The sequence below is a fragment of the Vicugna pacos genome, chromosome 22, assembly GCF_048564905.1.
Source record: "Vicugna pacos chromosome 22, VicPac4, whole genome shotgun sequence".
NCBI classification, from domain to species: domain Eukaryota; kingdom Metazoa; phylum Chordata; class Mammalia; order Artiodactyla; family Camelidae; genus Vicugna; species Vicugna pacos.
The window spans coordinates 15,760,882-15,779,937 of NC_133008.1; the positions used below are offsets into that span (position 1 = coordinate 15,760,882).

The 19,056-nt window shown below is 38.9% G+C and overlaps 1 protein-coding gene and 1 long non-coding RNA gene across 3 annotated transcripts in view; one reads left to right on the forward strand and one right to left on the reverse strand.

The window, feature by feature from the left end:
- LOC140688427 (teneurin-2-like) overlaps positions 1 to 19,056 on the reverse strand; it is a 595,904-nt gene that overhangs the window by 406,173 nt on the left and 170,675 nt on the right. The gene's annotated exons all lie outside the window — the stretch shown is intronic.
- LOC140688348 (uncharacterized) lies at positions 1,607 to 17,682 on the forward strand. Its single transcript, XR_012062989.1, has 5 exons — positions 1,607 to 1,674; positions 1,787 to 2,042; positions 12,131 to 12,294; positions 16,806 to 17,124; positions 17,597 to 17,682. It is a non-coding gene; the product is annotated as an uncharacterized lncRNA (long non-coding RNA).

The following is a 19,056-nucleotide window of genomic DNA, read 5'->3' on the forward strand; positions in this document are numbered from 1 at the left end:
TTTAGGTGTATGGCCTGCACCTGCAAGTACAGATCTCAAATTTCAATGCTTTCTTATACACGTGGATTTTAAAGAGGGCTAAGACTCACCTACCATTCAAAAATAGCTCTCCTTTATTATCAATACGTAAGTGGAAAGTCCCAGCTAGAAACAAGAAGCAAAGGCATGGTTGATTATATGATAACCATTCTCTTCTGTTAACACGTCACTTGTGTGATTCGCACTTAAATGTCATGGGGCTCCATCAGGTCAAATACACCTACTTCCCCATGTTATTTATCGTGATTCTTGTTAAGGGTTTAAAAACACACACACACACACTGGAGCAGAAATGATAGCCTAAGGTAACTGTATTCATTTCCCAGATGACGACCACATAAAAGTAATCTATTTTAGCAAAATTGATTTGCTTGGAATAGAATTTCATGACTCAAGAGAGTTTTTTTTTTTAAATGGGGGAGACAAGGAGACAAAATTTGGCACGCTATTACTTGTATGATAAGTCACGTCATTCAAATATCGTTGTCGCTGCAACCACAACGCAAACAAAAATTAGAAGTAATTTGCACAGAGGAGATGCACCATCAGAAAAGAACTAGCTGCCCAGAGAAGCCGGAACAGAGGAGCAGTTCCTGGGCTACAGCAGTGAGCACTTCTTATGTGCCAGGCTCTTTTCTAAGTTTGTGATGTGAAAAACGTGAAAAATAAAAACACATATCATGAAAAATGAACTTGTAGAAAGGGTCTTGTTATCCACTCCCCGACCCTGAGAAATGACGAAGATAGAACTTGCATTAGAAATAAATCCAACTCTCCTTTGGAATAAATATATAAATCTTCAGTGTTGTTGTCTTGCTGCCAAAAAGCACTATCTAATTCACTGATGTTGGATCTTAAACACACGGAAATGCAAACAACGGATTGTGACTAATGCATCAAAACACACAAAATGGATTATAACCATTGCCATTTCTTGGGCGCACTACCTATGGGCAAATGCCAAAGATGATACAAAGCTTCCATATCTGGCCATCCTGACGCTGATCATTACATTTCAGGAGCAAAGTGAGGCAGTAAGGACCACACACGTTCTCTACCCATGAACAGCATGTTAACACTGACCTTTGAATATTTACCTTGATGCCAGTTAAATATTTGTAATGGCAGCGTTGATAAGAAAGAAAGTCTTGGCTAAGGCCCCATTTACCCGTTTCCTCTGCCATTCTTTATAAATTACATCCTGAATTTTTAACACATCAACCCACACAGAGCACACTCAATCAAATCATCTGAAAAATAAGCAAATTCCACAGATCCATTACCTCCAAAGACCACAGGACTAGCACAAGCAAACACCCACCATTGACAAGTCAGTGCCTTGAGCATCTGACTGTCTCAAAAAAAAAAAAAAAAAGGCATTAGTTAGCATTTAGATGGATAACAAGGCAGCAGACAGTGAAGTCTGAACCAGGCAGAAAGGCATCCAGTGTTCTCTGAGTGTGTAAGCCTTCATGACTGACTGAGTAGATCACAAACAAAAATGACTCATAGTGCAAGATAAAGAGAAACACCAAACAGTTTCAGCAGTTTTACCAAACCAACCGCAGTGTGTTTGGGCTCAGCCTACAGGTCATATAAGACTTCTCCTTTAAAAAATGACAAGGCTTCACTGAGGTAGAATTTACCGATCTGTCCTCTCTGTATTACCATCGTGATTATTTTCTCTAAATCATTTAGTATATTCATTCTCATTACCACCATATATTTCTGCTTACCCTTCCACTAGATAATATAAATAAAAACCCAATGTGGAAGGGCTGAGCAACACTGTCAGTGCTCAGAGAACACAGGCCTGTCTGGAATGGATGGATTACGGGCTTCCAGCTTTATGAAAAGGCAGCATTTGAGCTGAGGCTGGTAAGGCTTATAGAATTTGGACGAGTAGAAGAGAGGAGAGACCAGAATCTCACCAGGAACCAACCTTGAAAATAAAGTACCTGAGAAAGTCTGAAAGAGAATAATCAGATATCAGGAGGTCTGTGGTAAGTAACTAACTGGGGCCAGAAAAAAGAGAATGGTGATTCTTAAAAAGTGTTAGGATTCCAGAGAGGTAAATAAGAATGCAAGTCAGATAACTACACGGAGGTGAAACCTACCCTCCGCCTACGGTTTTTCTCTGAGTTGGTATTTTTAAAGCAAATCAGAAAAGGCCACAAGATCCTTCCACTTTCTCAGATTGGAAATACCCTGTATCTCATTTTGGATGGTGATGTTATGCAGAAATAATGTTCAACTGCCAAAACTCAATATGAACACTTAAAAATCTGTGCCATTTAATTGTATGAATTTGATGTATTAATTTTATTGTGTTAACTTGACCTCATTTTTCAAATAAAATTACATTACAGGGGAAAAAAAGATCAGATATTCCCTCCTTTAAATTCCTCTTGGGGGGTCCCTGGTTCATTTAATAACATCAAAACCCCAAACTCTTGATCATGGCTGATAAAACCTTCCAGGATCTTCCCCTGCCTGCCTCTCCACCATCACTTCCAGTCACTCTTCCCCATTCACTCTCCCAGCCAAATCCTCCTCATCTGTGTTCCATTAACCATGAAACACACACCAGTCTGTGCTTGTGGTTCTCTCCACCTCCTGGAATGTTCTTGCCCTTAACTCCTGTGCTCCTCAGCAAGGCTGTCCATGATTTCTTCCTATAAAATGGGCTTCCTAAATTACTACCTCTTCATCCTGTTTATTTCCACCGTAAAATTTCTACTCAATCTGCCTACATATGTATTTAATCACTTTTCATCTGTCTCTTCCACTAGGAAGTAAGCTCTGTGATTGAAGCAGGATAGCCACTTCCCCAAGATCCAGTTCAGACCCAGCATATAATAAATGCTCAATAAACAGCTGTTTGTAAACTGCTGTATATAATGTACCTTCTTGAACCCTGTACCACTATTGCACTAGAAGTCCCTCCAGGGCACCTGTGCTGTCATCATCTCTACATCTCTGCAACCAAGCTCAGTACTTGGCACATATTAGAAGCCCTTGAAAGGTTTGCTGAATTCACACATATGTTTACAGTTAGAGCTAACATATCTTTGCCAATAAATTCCAAGAATATTTCATTTTGCAGGGAAATTTCTTCTGTCTCCTAAGAAATGCATGGACTTAATCTAATTTTACATCACAGAAACTGAGGTTTACAAGGATTTTCCCAGTCTGCAGATTAGATTTGGCTTCCTGACTCAAAGGGATAAGAAAGTCAACTTGCAGCAAATTCACCCAGATCTTCTCCAGGTGACCCATACAAGTAGCACAATTCTTAATGAAACCATTTCAAAAATGATCAATTTTGGAGAAATTTAGTGATTCTCTCACTGGGCTGTACACACAAATTTTAAAAATTAATGTTAGATTTTTAGATAGTGATAAGTGATGGAGATTCCTGCTTCATTTCTTTGGTTGGAATTATAAAGAGCAATGAAAAAGTATAAGCTGTTGATTCACACAACATCGTGGGTTAATCTCCACACACTGAGTGAAAGAAAACAGATCTCACACTCCCCCCGCAAACAGTATATACTGACTGATTCCACTCATACAAAATTTTGGAAAATTCAAACTTACATACAGTGACAGAAAGCGGAAGAGTGGTTTTGTGAGAATGGAGATGGAGGTAGGGATGGATTACCAAGGGACACAAGGAAAGTTTGGAGGTGATGAAATTGATTACCATGATGGTTTCCTGGGGGTATACCTTTGTCAAAACTCATCAAATTGCATACTTTAAATAGGCATACTTTACTATATGTCAATTATATCTCAATAAAACTGTGATAGATAAAACAGGAAGTTGCCATTTGGGGTGATTTTTAAAAACCTTAAATACGTCATCAAATTAGCAACATTTTAATTTTTGTAATTACTGGATGTGTGCTAGTAGCCTGCTGTAGTGCACTAAGTCCTCCCTGTCACCTGTCCATTTTTATTCTCCCTCCAAAGCTCAGCTCAGGGGTCACCAGTCCCTACTCTTAAAAAGATGTCAGAGGGCATTTCTCATCATCCACTGGGTCAGTGAGCAATCCCTTGGCGGTGCTTTCCAAGAATCACTGCCCAGAGATACCACAGCACTTTGATGACTTTGCATCATCAAAGGTCAAGGACTATGAAAATCATCTTTTCATTCCAGGGTGTCACCAAATATAGCGATAAATTCACTTGAATTTGGTCTACACCGTATCCAAACCCTCTCCTGCACACTCTGGAAACTGAAAAGGCCTCATGGACCTTCCTTCCCACATGTGGCTGATGAAATAATGCACAAAGTTGAAGATCTGGGCAATTGGTTATTCCCATCCATGACTGTGAATGTTTAGGAAAGACACAAAGGTAAAGGGACAGGTCAAATCTGATCAAGGTAGCAGTATTCAGTAGCACCAATACTAGTTACAGTATCCCATTCAGCCCAACTCTTCAGTTGGGCATATACTGCAGCCCTTCTTGCCAAACTCTTCTGTTCTTGCCTCCTTTTTTTTTTTTTAATTGAAGTATAGTCAGTTTACAATGTTGTGTCAATTTCTGGTGTATAGAATTAAGTTTCAGTCACACATACAAATACATATATTCCTTTTCATATTCTTTTCTTTATAGGTTACTACAAGATATTAAATATAGTTTCCCACCTATACAGTAGAAACTTACTATATCTATTTTATATATAGCAGTTAGTATCTGCAAATCTCAAACTACCAATTTATCTCTTCCCACCCTCTTTCCCCTCTGATAACCGTAAGATTGTTTACTATGTCTGCACATCTGTTTCTGTTTTGTAAATAAGTTCATTTGTGTCTCTTTTTTTTTTATTCCACATATGAGAGCTATCATATGGTATATTTTTCTTTCTCTTTCTGGCTTACTTCACTTAGAATGAGGATCTCCAGCTCTGTCCATGTTGCTGCAAATGGCATCATGTTATTCTTTTTTATGGCTGAGTAGTATTCCATTGCATAAATATACCACAGCTTCTTTAACCAGTCATCTGTCAATGGACATTTAGGTTATTTACATGTCTTGGCTATTGTAATATTGCTGCTATGAACATTGGGGTACATGTATCTTTTTGAATTAGAATTCCCCCCAGATATATGCCCAGGAGTGGGATTGCTGGATCATATGGTCAGTCTATTTTTAGTTTCTAAAGGAATCTCCACACTGTTTTCCATAATGGCTGCACCTGTTCTTGTCTCCTTTATCAATCTTGTTTTCCTGGCTTCCTGATGATTCTAGAAGCTACCTGACATTCTTCCAACAAGTTCCTTCTCTACTTAGGTTGCTTACAGATTAGAATCCTAGTTTATACAAAGACAGTCTAGCACAAAGCACAGGACCAAAAAAACAGAAGTGAGCAAGGAAGTAGCCTAAGACCTTTAGAACCTCCCCATAAGCACCTGTTTCCATGGAATCTTAGATTATTAAAGTGAATCTGGCTTAAATAGCTTTCCCAACACCACAGAGTCATGTCCCAGACCCTCAGGGAGCACTTGTTTAGTGCTCATAACAACTTATTTTTCTCCCCATTGAATTCTCTCTCATAGAGAGTCCACTAGAGGAATCCACTTCTCCTACAGGGTCTGTGAGCACAATGAAGTTCTGGCCAGTGGAAACACCAGTGAGGGGATCTGAAAGTTATCTTTCAGAAGCTCTGGAGACTCCCTGAATTATCAACCATAGCGTGAGGAGGAAAGAAATCCAAATCTCAGATTCTAAGACAGAAAACCAGAAAGGGCTTCAATAAATCCTCTCATCTTCATCCCCAAATTCACAGCTGTGCGGGCAAGCAGGCATTTGTCTGTCTTCATTGAGGAAATAAACATCTACTCTTCTCCTTTGTTTTTCTACTGAACTGTTCTCCTTTTTCTCTTTGACCTGTTAAGGGCTGGTGCTCATAGAAATGTCTATAGTGCAGTTGTTAAAATATGGATTTTTGCCCTCAGACAAACCTTATTTTTGTGGTCTTGGGCAAATCTTTTGTTTGTTTACTTATCTATGAAGTGGGAAACATTTTGACACCCACCTCAGAGAGCTACAGTAGAAATCCACAGGGATAAGACACACAAAATATTTAGCACAGTCGTTGGGACAGTAAGGTTCTCTTTAAACGTTAGCTGCATTTATTAGTGTTAGAAAATATCATATGTGTCACAGTTTAACAAATTCTCTCTGACACTGTAACCTAAATCTAGAGCAGGCATCAGAGAACTCTCTGGAAAGGTCCAGATAGTCAGTACTTTAGGCTTTCTGGGCCATATCATCTCTGTTGCAACTACTCAGCCATGATATTGTAACAAGAAAGCAGCCATAGACCAGAGGTACATCAGTGGGTGTGCCCTGAGCCACTAAAAATCTCATTTCTAAACACTGATGTTTTAATGTATACATTTTCACGTTACAAAGTATTTTTCTTTCTTTGATTTTTTCCAATTATTTAATCTGTTCTTAGAAGCAATGTTTATGTAAACTAAAAATATGTGCAGTATACTGTATATATGTATTTACATGCAATATGATGGATGTGTGCAATCAAACTGTAATAATTCTACCTAATAAAACTGAAAAAGGTTAAAAAAAAAAAAAAGACAGTCCTTAGTTCACCGACCACATAAAAACAGGCAATGGGTCAAATTTCATCCACAGGCCACAGTGTCCCAATCTCTTATCTAGAGAAAGAAACAAAGCCCTCATACAGGGCCCTCATTTCAGGCAACATTCCTTTCCAGGCCTGCACCTGCTGTTAAGTGACAGGCTGATAGACAATATGGTAGAACTTGATCCACAAAGCCTGCACTGTAACTCTGAGAGCCTCCAGAGTATGTTACAAATGCTACATCAAGTGCCAAGATTTTCTTTACACTGAATTTTTTAAACTTTCGATAAAAAAGTCACCAACAGCTATTCGAGTCTCTTTCTACTTGGTTGTTAGGAAAATTCTTTCTACTTTCATTATATTAAAGGCATCTTGAAAGGAAATTAACAGTTTGTCACCTTAGCAGTGCGAAATTATGCAGACAAAAACTGTAATTTATAAAAGAGAATACCTTGTATTCATTTATATTCATCAGCGTTCACTAGGAATATCTGTATTTAGAGGATTTTTAAAGAAAGTACTTCATGAATTATAGAACTATCTCCAAACAGTTTGCTTAACTATGCCTACATTTTTATTCTGAGATCTCATCGAATTTCCAACCAGCAATGTTTTCATGACTCGCATGATGTACTAAGCTACGTCCACCCAGAGCTCAATGTGAAATAAATGTCACTGCGAGGTTAAAAACAAGTTTTAGCTCCTGTTTCTTATCTGTACTATATGCATATTACAACATGCAACAATAAAATCAAAATTATTATTCAAATTTCTACGAGAATTGATATACATTTAACATTCATTGTATTTGCCTTGATAGTTATCTATGCCTATGTGAATGTTATACACAACCTGATTTTGAAACTAGATTCAGCACATTTTTACACTTCCGATTAGTAATCATCCGACTCCCACCCACCTTTAAGAGACCAAAATAGGCTCCTGAGGCCAATGATGTGACGAGCTATTCCACATCTGGTTATCGGAAGCATATTCCCTGATTTAAAAAAAAAAATCACAAAAAGCTGTTTTTACATGCTTGGTTTCTCCTTCTGTTATTACCCATTTAACAGTAGTTTCACATACAGCCAAGCATGTGCCAAACATAGGGGCCAATAATAAAAAATACTGACTTAATATAATTTGCTTCCTTGACTGCTAGGAAAGCAGAAAGCGTTGAAAAACTGTTTGGTGTTTATTAGTGAAGCTATTGTAGAGGGTGATTGGGGTTTCATTATAAGGGGCCTGCAAACAGTTTTAGCACAAATGCCAATATACATTTTCGAATCGAGTGCAATTTTGAGCACTTTCGCTCAAATGGTTTTGCAGAATCTACAACTCAAATAAGAAGTATATTGTGTTTTAACACCACCACCAACTCCTCTACTATTTGTCACATTGATCTCCATTGTGAATGCTTCAAATCTTTCCACTTTCATGAAATGTAATGGGCAAGTATATTCCTTGGAATCCCAAGGTATGATTAGTTACTAAGCAATCAGAAAAAAAATCATAGCAAGGCATACTTCGGAAAGAAATTAGAAAGAGTGAAAGATCACCTCTCTATTTGTGTTACATAGCAAGTCACACAATGCCTCATCGATGGTACTGTATATATTAGCTAACCACCGTGGGCTAGCTAGAAGCTCATACATCAATGAAAAGATCTTTGTCAATTGCTGTATGCCTCATTATCTCACTAAGATTTCTTGGCAACAATTAACAGTTACCCAATTCATAGAAATTGCCTTTATTATTTTTGAAGCAGCTACTTTCTTTGGCTTTAATGACTAAGAGAATAGAGACAGATGTCTCTGTTGCTAGGGAGACTGAATTAAAAAAAAAAAACCTTTGAGACGAAGTAAATAAGCAGCTACCATCTTTTTTTTTTTAAAGGAGAATTCTGTTAGTTTTGAATTAACTATTTGTTTTAAAAACAAACCAGCAGTAGCTCTACTTTTTGAAGGAAATACACTGGAATGGTTTATTACCATTCTTCTCTGACACTAATAAATCATTAAAAAACAGGAAAGCAAAATAAACCCACCTGTGCACTCAATATCAATTGAGGCTGATTATCAGAACCTAGTACTTTCTTTGTACTGGTACTTGAATTCAACAGGAATTACCTTTTTTATATGATCTGTCAATCCTCCATCACTAAAGAGAAAGCAGCCCTTGGCCTGAGTCAGAAGCACCTCCTTGCAGACAAGCCTGGCCCACTGAGTTCTTACAGCTGATGCCCTCTCGTCACCCAGCTCCAAACTTACCAGCAGCCCCATACCCTGGACTCTGGACAAGTAAAGCGATGCAAGCCAGTAACGGCCCGGTGACTGGGCCTAACCCAAGTAACATTTCTTCTTTCAAATTTCTCTCTGCGCTCATCCCTCCTCCTCTGTCTCTAATTTCTGATGCTCAATAGTACACTGAATGCATTTGTATTTTCTTGCATCTTTGAGCTGCACGTCCTGTCCAAACCCTCCCACCATCCTACCCCTTCTATTAACATGCTTTAAGAGGGATGATGCCACCACGTGAAAAGAAAAATATGATCCTGTTCGAAATGAAATCACACAGAGTAAAAACAACTGCAGTTCACCTAAATTCTTTGAAGGAGCCCCAGTCTCCTTTGACATCAGCACAAAGATCACTCAGACATCTTTTTCATCTGTTCTAATTAAACCATTAATGGGCATGAGCAATCAATTTAAGTATAAACTGAAGACTGAATGGGCATTCTGGGGGCCTATTTTGCTGAAATATTAGTACAGTATATTAAAACACAGGCAAACTGTTTATTTTTTCTATTCTAAATGTTATATGCTACTGCTATAATTAAAAATTATCCATAGGATGTAAAACAACATGCAAAATAAAAGTTTTTTTTTCTTGTTTAAGAAAATGTTCAGAATTATGTTTGGCTTCTGTGGGCTGGGGATCTGAGCAGTATTCATAAAATTCCTCCTTTGTGAAGGTATATTTCAAGCTTCAAATGCTGGACTTTAAAAGTTTGTAAGCAATTATAATCCGAAGACTTTCAGGACTTTCTATTAAAATTCTGGTTTGGTAAGATGTCATTAGTATGAAAGACAGACAATCATCAGGGTCACACCTGATGAAATTGGGTCCAAATCAAGGCGTGTAGCATTCTGGGTGAAGACAGCAGCTTTTCGCTTCATGATTCTGGGCACAAATGACATTGCAACCATTTACTTGGGGTAGGATTTCAGTCAAGGGCTTGACCTCTCTCTCTAAGTCTGTTTTGTTGATAGTAAACTCTGAATATGAATCACCTCAGAAGTTTCCTGCAAGGGTTAGAATGTTATAAGTATTTGGTCCAATGCCCAGCACTAAGGAAGCACTCCATAAACAGTCAGCATTGTTGTTGTTGTTTTATTAATATTAGCTGCTTAGGTTTTTGAGAATATTAATTGAAAATCAAGGTTTTATGGGAATTGGAGAAAACGCATTTTCTCTATGGCAATTACAATCGTATTGTTTAGCGATATTTGCATTAGACACCATTTGTGATCTATTTCCAAATACCGTTATCACGTTGCATGATTTCATTGTATCATGAGGCTGGGTTAATTTTAATCATAGTCTGTTCATCCCAGCAAAGCCAACTAGCTCATGCTACACTGAGCATGACTTGCTCTACCCTAAAGGGTTACCGCTCCCTTTACAAACATCACCCTCCCAACATCTTGCCAGAGACCACCCTCTCTTTACTGGAAATCTATTTACTCCAGCTATTAAAATTTCCTGATGAACTTCAACTACCTTATATCACCGTCTTAGGGCAGAGATTTTCAGCTTTGAGCACCAAACACAGAAATATTGATTTAACAAATGTTTACCAGGCACCTACTGTATGCAAGGTACTAGTCCAGGTACCAGAAACACAATACTAGACAAGTTAGAGTAAATTCCTACTCTCTTGGTTCCCACATTCTAGTGATAGGAGGTAAAAATAAATAAATAAAACATAATCCAATGAATAAATTGGTCTCAGTAACTTGGGAAAGAAAAAAGTGAGTTGATTTGAGACTGTCGTGCTGACAGTCAGGGAAAGCAGTCCCCTAGTTTGTGGCCTCCCTTGACATGTGCTGCACAACTCCACAAGGTCCTGCTTATGTAGACTCCAACAAGATGGGCTGTGAGCTAAGAGCTAAATGGCACAAAAGGAATGGCCAGGCAAAGACCTAGGTAAAGAGCAGAAGGGAAAAGACAGAACAGAGATCCTAGAGAAGAAATGAGCTTTGGATGCTCAAACAGAATGCAGGACAGTTGACGGCAGCACATAAGCATGGAAGCAGATGCCCAGAGATCAGGTGGGAAAGGTAGGTGTTATGGTTCTCAGGCTCAATTACATGATATCACACAGCTTTGGCAAAATACGGGTATGTGGGTCCCACCTTATTGCCGGAGAAGAGATTCTTGTCTCCTGCAGGAAAGAGTGAGACTTAGTAAAGTGATAGCAGATTTATTCGGGGATAGGTAACACACTCCATAGATAGGTTGTGGGCCATCTAAGAAGGTGAGAGGTGGCCCTAGAGCATGGGATCCTTAGTTTTTACGGGCTGGGTAATTTCATATGCTAATGATAGGAGGATTATTCCAGCTGTTTTGAGAAAGGGGCAGGGATTTCCTGCAATTGGACCTCTGCCCACTTTTTGGCCTTTTATGGTTAGCCTGGGAACTGTCATGGCGCCTGTGGGTAAATCGTTAGCATGTTCATGTATTGCAAAAAGCCTAGAATGAGGCTCAAGGTCTACTGGCAGTGGAATCTTCTGCCATCTTTAACCAAGTTGGTTCTAACAAGTTTGTGTTCTATCTTTAATTGCTGTGTCATTCCTTTAATGGTTTTGCCCTGCCTCCTTCCCTCCTGTCTCAATTACAGACTAATTAAATCACACTCACTAAAGGTGGAGTCCAAGGTCTGTGTATGAATGTGTGTGTGTGTGTGTGTGTGTATGTGTGTGTGTGTCCGTGTATGTTTTATGGTTCCCTAGATGATATTAAAATGCAACCAGCATTAAAAGCCATTGATAAACAGCTTTGTAGTGATGATTGCTATGTTGTGTTTTCATTAATGTCTCTGGTTAATGTTTAGTGTCTCAGCTCCCCATTTAAAGTTTGCATTCCAGGCATTTCTAAACATCATACCTTTGCAAGATTGCACTAGAAAACTATGTATGCAAGAATTGTATTGTTGTGTAAGATGCACAATACAAGGCTATGATTGTCTTCTGTGTGCCTATATCAGTTTCAAGTGCATGAGAGAAAGAGACCCATGCTTCTAGGCATATTCCCAATTACATTTTAAAAAATAAACAAACAGGTGCATGCAAACACCAGCACTTAGCAGCTGGCTCCTGTGCATTCGCTCCAGGGACATGAAGATACTGGTTAGGAATTCTCCAAAGTATTTAAAAAGAAGACAAAGGAAGGTTATTTTGATTTTTTGGTTAGGACGTGAACAATACCAGGACCTTCTGGGCCACAAGGAAGCAAGTTAATACTGCCAACTGCTGATAAACATACACCAAGATATTCATCTCGCCAGAGACCCAGTGATTTCTCTAAGAGGAGAGAATTGTTCCCTCGATCTTTGAAGTTTTCACAGAGCTACAGAGGTAAGATCCTGAGGAAGTTCACACAGAAAGCGGGAGGGAGAGCGTAAGCAAAAAATTGTGGTGTTTGAAAATGACTGTTGGCACACGTAGAATTCCAAAGAGTCATTCCAGGATTGTTTGAGGGAGGTCTAGCTGTGACATCTGTCACCACCATGGCAGCCAGGGTTCGTTTTGATAAATCTCTGCTTTCTATGCTCACTTTAAGAGAAGGCCCTTCCCAAATGGAAGAGAATCATCCTTCAATTTTGGTTGACAGGAATCCCCAGAGAGGCTTCTGGGTAATGCAGGATGGGAAAGAAATTACATCCTGGTAGCTTACTCCTGACATTCTGAAAGTAGGGCACAAAAGTAGCTGTGAGCACTCCAGACTCACATCAGCAATCTTCCTTCCTGTGTTGTTCAGAAATTTGACCTGTAGGTACGGCCAACCTTAAACAAGGCTTTCCACATCATACAATATTCACATATGCTTTGACACTCTGATTCTAGTTATTTTTAAAAGGGTTTTGAATTTGAACCTAGGTTTGACTATTACTTCTGCCACTTACTAACTGTATGACCTACAGATGCAATCTCCATGAAGATGGGGGTTTTAATCTGATTTTGTATAAGGATACACCATTTTAAATAATTAAAATCAGATTCTGATTTTTCATACAGATACACCATTAAAAATCTAAAATCATGAATATATATATTTTCATGTATAACTGGAAAATTGTGGAATTTGACACAACATTGTAAAATGAATATAAATCAATAAAAAATGTTTAAAAAAAAAACCTAAAATCAGATCCAAGCCAAAACTCAAAAGAACTTTAAAGTCTTTGTCTCTTTTCCCTCATTTTTTGCATCTTTAAAATGGAATGATTATACTATGTCATAGATTTTTTTTTAACTATTAAATGAAATAACACATGTAAAACATTTTGTGCATAGCATAGGAATGGTAAACATTCAATATTATTAGTCGCAGAAAAATCAGTGTGAGTATAATGTCTTTTAGCAAAATATTGATAATGATAAGATAACCTTGCAATTAACTGCAAATATTTTAACAAAAGAAGGGTCATCTCTCAGGCTACCTTAACAATCATCTTGGGTATATGATCCCAAACATAAGCTGCAAACTTCAAACTAAGAAACTTCAAACTAAGTTTCTAACAATGGCTAGAAATTACACCCAGGTCTTCAATTCACCTATTTCAGCATCTTTGCTCTGAAAACTCCTCCACTTTCATTCTGAGCTCAGTCTAGGAAACAATAAAATCACCATGGTGACAACTGCCCCCTCTTTAGAGCACATTCAAATTTATGTTGAGTTCTGCTTGAATGCTACTGAGTCTTGCCTTTGAATTGTCTCTTGGAGTCACTCCAAGGTCAGAGGAATTTCCTTATCATTTAAGGTGGCCTTCAAGGATACAAAACAGCAATCTGGAGTTCATGATCTCCAGTTGATAAATCTGAAAATAAATAATTCTATCATAGTTGAATCAAGCAAATAATTTACTAGGGCCCCTGTGTTAAAGAAGTTGTAGGTGATGCTGTGATTAAGAGCCTTGTACAACGAAAAAGTATGTATAATGCCTTTCTTTTGCCTGGAATATTTGGTCGAGACATTCACTGAATGGGTATTAACTTGTTCAGAAAGCTGCCATTTAAAATACGTAACGTCAGCTTGGGTTCTGATAGGGACATAATTGAGCAAACAAACGTGGGTCTTTTTGTTTTCTATTAAACAATAATGGCTTGAATTACACTGTGAAAAAATTGTTATGTCAATAGGAACTGAAAAACAAAATGCAGGTACAGCTGATTGATGAAGAGAAGGTTTAGAGAGCACAGAAGGTATGTGTGTGGCATGTCCCATGGAGTGTAGCAGGAATCAAATGAGATACTGCATGTATGTTAGTTCCTAGCAGAACCAACCCATGACATTACGTGGTCTCTGTACGTGAGCTATTATTCAGTTTCAGAATTTATTATTATTATTGTTGTTGTTACTGAATTTCACCATTTGGTCTGAAATATAACTACACTTTGGGAAAATTCTCAATCTGCTTTGTATACATAAAGAACTAAAATGGTTCTCTAAAGCAATCCCACAACACGGAGCTTGACAGGTAATTAGAGGCAAAATCTTGGATATCATATTGACACATCTTCAGACTATTAGTCAGTCTAGGGTTGTGTTTGAGAAAGTAGTCAGAACTTAACTGCTTTGCAGTGAATTTGGGAAAGCGTGATGCAACATTCCTTATTACAAAATATCTATAACCTTCCTCCCTGTACTCCTGCTAAATAATCACCATTCTTGTACCTGAGATAGAAAGCACACCAAAAGCAGAATCATCCTATAAATGGCTGATTTCACATGTTTTTAATATTCTCTGTATACAAAGAGGAAGCTCCAGAGGGACAGAGCAGGCAACTTTTCTGAAAGCATTTCCCTTGACAACCTCAACTTAAAACACACAGACACGCATACGCAGGACCACAGTACAGAATTAATTCACCAATCACTCGGCTTCATGTCCTGTTAAAACAGCAATATCGCTGTGAGGGAGCATAATCTCTTTGCTCTCCACTGCCCTACTGAAGTGATCTTCCACCCCACGGCTGGCAAGGCATTAGAACTGATGTGATCCTTCAAGAAAACTCAGTGGTCAGTCATATTTCTTCTCCTGAAGCCCCCATGGTCATAGAGGCATCCCAGGAGTGACATGTGTGTGTACTTTGGGTCTCCTGAATCAATTTACTATCTCAATTTGTGCTACCAGTGTTTCATCTGACCGTGAAAACACTTCTGTGGTGACACTGGTGACCTCACTGAAGGTCATCTATCTTCTACATTTTCAATTAATTCACTTATGCGCCCTATGCCAAGCTCATCAAAGTTTTCGGATGTAATCACACAAATAAAAAATGAACTCAGTGAAGGAGCCTGATGAGACAGAATTCACTCCTTCATTCAGAACTGTTCACTGAGCACTTAGAATGTCCCAACCACTTGGTTAGGACTTGGGGACAGAGCACTTAGGAAGTCAGCCACAGTGGCTGCCCTGGAGGAACTCAGTTTCCTAAGGTGGAAAGCCTGAATCAAACTGGCCATTCCAAAAAGGTTTCCTGAATTTAAATTAAAAAAAAGCAGTGGTCGCTGATGACCCTCACTTGAATGTTGTCATTTAGAGAAGAGGTTTTCCAATAATTGTCCACAGCCCAGTGCTGCCTCACTGACCCCCACTTACACCACTCCTTGGTGAAATGAGGAAATGAGGGCTTCACTGGCCTTATATTCCACGAATTCTCCATGTAAACCTTCCATCCACATCACAGTCTTCTGTTTTCTCACCGCCTTTTTTTCTTTTTTTTTTTTTTTGCCAGCTTCCTCCCGGGCAGGATTTCCCCATCATATTTCCATCACTAACTTCCCAACAGTCACCATCTCATACCATCAGCATTATTTCTTAATATTTTTACTTATCTTGAAGAATTTTTGTTCTTTAAACACACTCTTTTAAAAGTCAATTATAAAAGACTTAAGTATACAAAACAGTCCTATTTACTATGAATAGAAGGTGGCTGTTAAAATTAATTTAATTTTTAAAGTGCTCCTAATTGAAAACTAGATACAGTTAGCTAATGGAAGCTCTGAGTCCGAGCCTGTCATTTTTTCCCCCCTAAAATAGAGAAAAGAATGAGTTTAAGGAAGTTGTTAAAACTCATATAGAGGCAAACTGAGACGCACTTCTTGAAGTGATGGATTTATCAGAGAAATCTGAAATGGGAATAACTTCCTCATTGTTCTGCTTCCCTGTTTCACTCTTCTATTAATCACTTAAACATCCTGTACCACCAAGGATATTTACATTGCTTTTTTGGGTAACAATGTTAAATAATAACAAAAATAGTGAGGATGCCTTTGCCACAACTAATAGTAGTAATAATAATAACAATAAAATAACAATTAAAGTAATAATGATAAAAATTAAAGTGCTTACTCCAAGTCCAGCCCTGTTTTAAGCACTTTTACACATCATAAGTAACTGACTCCTCCTAATAGCCCATGAGGGAAGCACTTTTACACTTGAGAACCTGCAGCTCTAAAAAGCGTGGTAACTTGCTCAAGCTCACAGACCTGTCAAGTTTAAGGGCAGTCACTGACCAAACCTCAGCTCTAAGTCAGACAGACCTTGTTTCCAGCTTCACCATTTACTTTGTGACCCCAGGCAAGCCATTTTAATGCCACATTGCAGGAGAAACAGAAACCTGGAGAGGTAAGAACTAAATTATACTTTTCCCACTGTTACTTAGGTCGGAATTCACCTTCTGAGGTTCTACTGACATGACCTTTCTCATTCACATAATTATAAACTGAAAAAATTAATCCACTACAAGGTTACTGCCTGCCTTTTTAAAGAGAGTAGAGTATGTTAAATAAGGTGGTAAAGAGAAGCTTGTAAGCCTCTCTCTCTTTTCTTTTTTTTTTTTTTTTTTTGCTTTCTAAAAAGTTCAATTGCATCGGAAGTGCAAGTCGGTTCTTGTGGAAAAATGAAATAAGTGATATGAAATTCAGAGGAAAGAGTTATCAGTGTGGTTATCATCGCGGCAGCGCACAGAGGGAAAGCACCAGAGACGGAGCGGCACAGAATGAGCCGAGAATGATGGCCGGGGACTTGATAAACACGCTGCAGAATAATCACACGGGCTGCTTACTGAGGGCCTGTTACATCCCGGCTACCGTGCTAGACTTTCACTGCCAACCCCTTCAAAATGGTCACTGCGACGTTATTCGGGAGCTGATATCATCTCATTTTACAGATGAAGAAAGTGAGACTCAGATAGTAAACAACCTTCTCAAGGTTAAAGAGCTAACAAGTGGCAGCAGAAAGATTCAAACCCCGCTCCCTTCCTCTGTTCCTCCTCTGCCTCCTCTTTCCTGAGTCCTACCAGCTTTTGCAGAATGAGCTTTCAGGCTTTATCAGAGCATGTCCTCGTCCAGCCTGGGTTCAGAACCAGAGGGAGTTGGTCTGAGTCCGTCTTAAAAACCAGACTGGGTCTGAGTTAAGCTGGACTGGGTCCGACTTAAGCTGGACTGGGTCCAGGGTGAGGACTCGGGTGAATGAAATTTTGTTTCAAGGCTAAACAAGTAGGTTAACCTTACAGAAAGATGATCTTGAATTACAGTAGAGGACTTTCATTCAACTTAAATAAGGTTATCCATTTATGAGGTGCCCTAGAGAAAAAGGGGTCTCCACCAGGCCCTCACTCCTAAGGGACAATCATTATTTCTCCTCTACAGTTGCTGGTGACCAGAAAGTGACCTGCTGGGACACCACACTTACTACAGAGCCCAGAGGGGATCCTGGGGAAACTGGTAGAAGTTGGCAAATGGTGAAGATTCCTTCCAAAGCCAGCTCTCCCAGACCTCTATCGGTGATTCCTGGTCAAGAGTGGAAAGTAAAATTTCATGGAGTCTTTTCCTTTGCAAGCTCAGATTAGCAGGAAAAAAAGCACTGATAATGAATCCTGTCTCTCCCCGTTATCTCCCAGATACTGCTTCTTATTTGTTTCATTTTCTGTTCAGAGAACTTGGCATGGCAACTGGCAGATGGGCGGCCCCCCAAGCACGGCAAGACAGAAGGGTGGACTGCGCTCTATCTGTGGCTCGGGCCCTACCCAGTGCTGCCAGCTTTCAGGGGAGCTGTCTGAGTCTTTCTTCCTTTTGGCTGTCTTTGAGAGTGGCTCTGGATCTTGGGAGGGTAATATCTTTCCCACTCTTTTGGGGGACTCATCTTGTGTCCAGGGGGTTGTTCAATACTGTCAGGAGTATTTACTGTTTGCCCTGGCTGAAACCCGACAAGATATTCAAAAGGACTATTTTTTACGTGGACCTATGGTCAGAAGTTGACCCAATTAAAAGTTGATACTCAGAGCCTTATAGGAACTTTTTTCAGGTCTCCTTCTTAAAGGTTAAATGAAACTACACAAGGGAAAGACAGACATTCAGAAACAATTGTGGAAGATTTTACTAACATATTCCAAAGACACAGAGCTCTGTATCTCGAACACAGGAATCTTGTGATTTCCAACTGAGAGGAAGACCTTCTTCCTGATATAAAGAAGGAATTGGAGGACACTGCCTTTAGACGGCTGGATCAGCTTCTGGACATTATTCAGGTTACAGCCCAATTTTCTGAGAAATGTAAGAACAACTGTATTTGTCTTACAAATTGGGTCTCTACAAGAACAGAAATGTGACTCCAGAAATAATTCAAAGCCTACTTAACCCTTTTATCAACCCCTAAACCTCCCCCATCCCTCTGAAAGCATTACAGGTATTGTAAAAATCTAGACTGAGGGGACAAAAATCCCTTTGCTGAGAAACTGAAATCCTTTCTCTGGGCCTTTGGGATGTAAATACTCTACCTGGCCTTCTCTAAGAACCTAGAACCATCTCTTGAAATGCAAACTTCAGGAAGCTATTTGGAAACTGGGCGAATAAAAAAAATCTTTAAAGTCTTCTCCACAAATATTAGTAAAAGCTATAGCCATCTGAGAAGGTAACATTAACTTATTCTATACGCCAGAAATGCAATTCGGATTCAACTGTTTCTTTATAAACTAGTGACTTTCGCGTTATCTTCCTTGTCTTATGGCTAAAATTTAAAAATGAAAACTCTAAGACATCAGTAAGTTTATATATGCCTACGTATATATGTATATACGTTTTCCTACCTCCAGATGATATTACCAGAATCA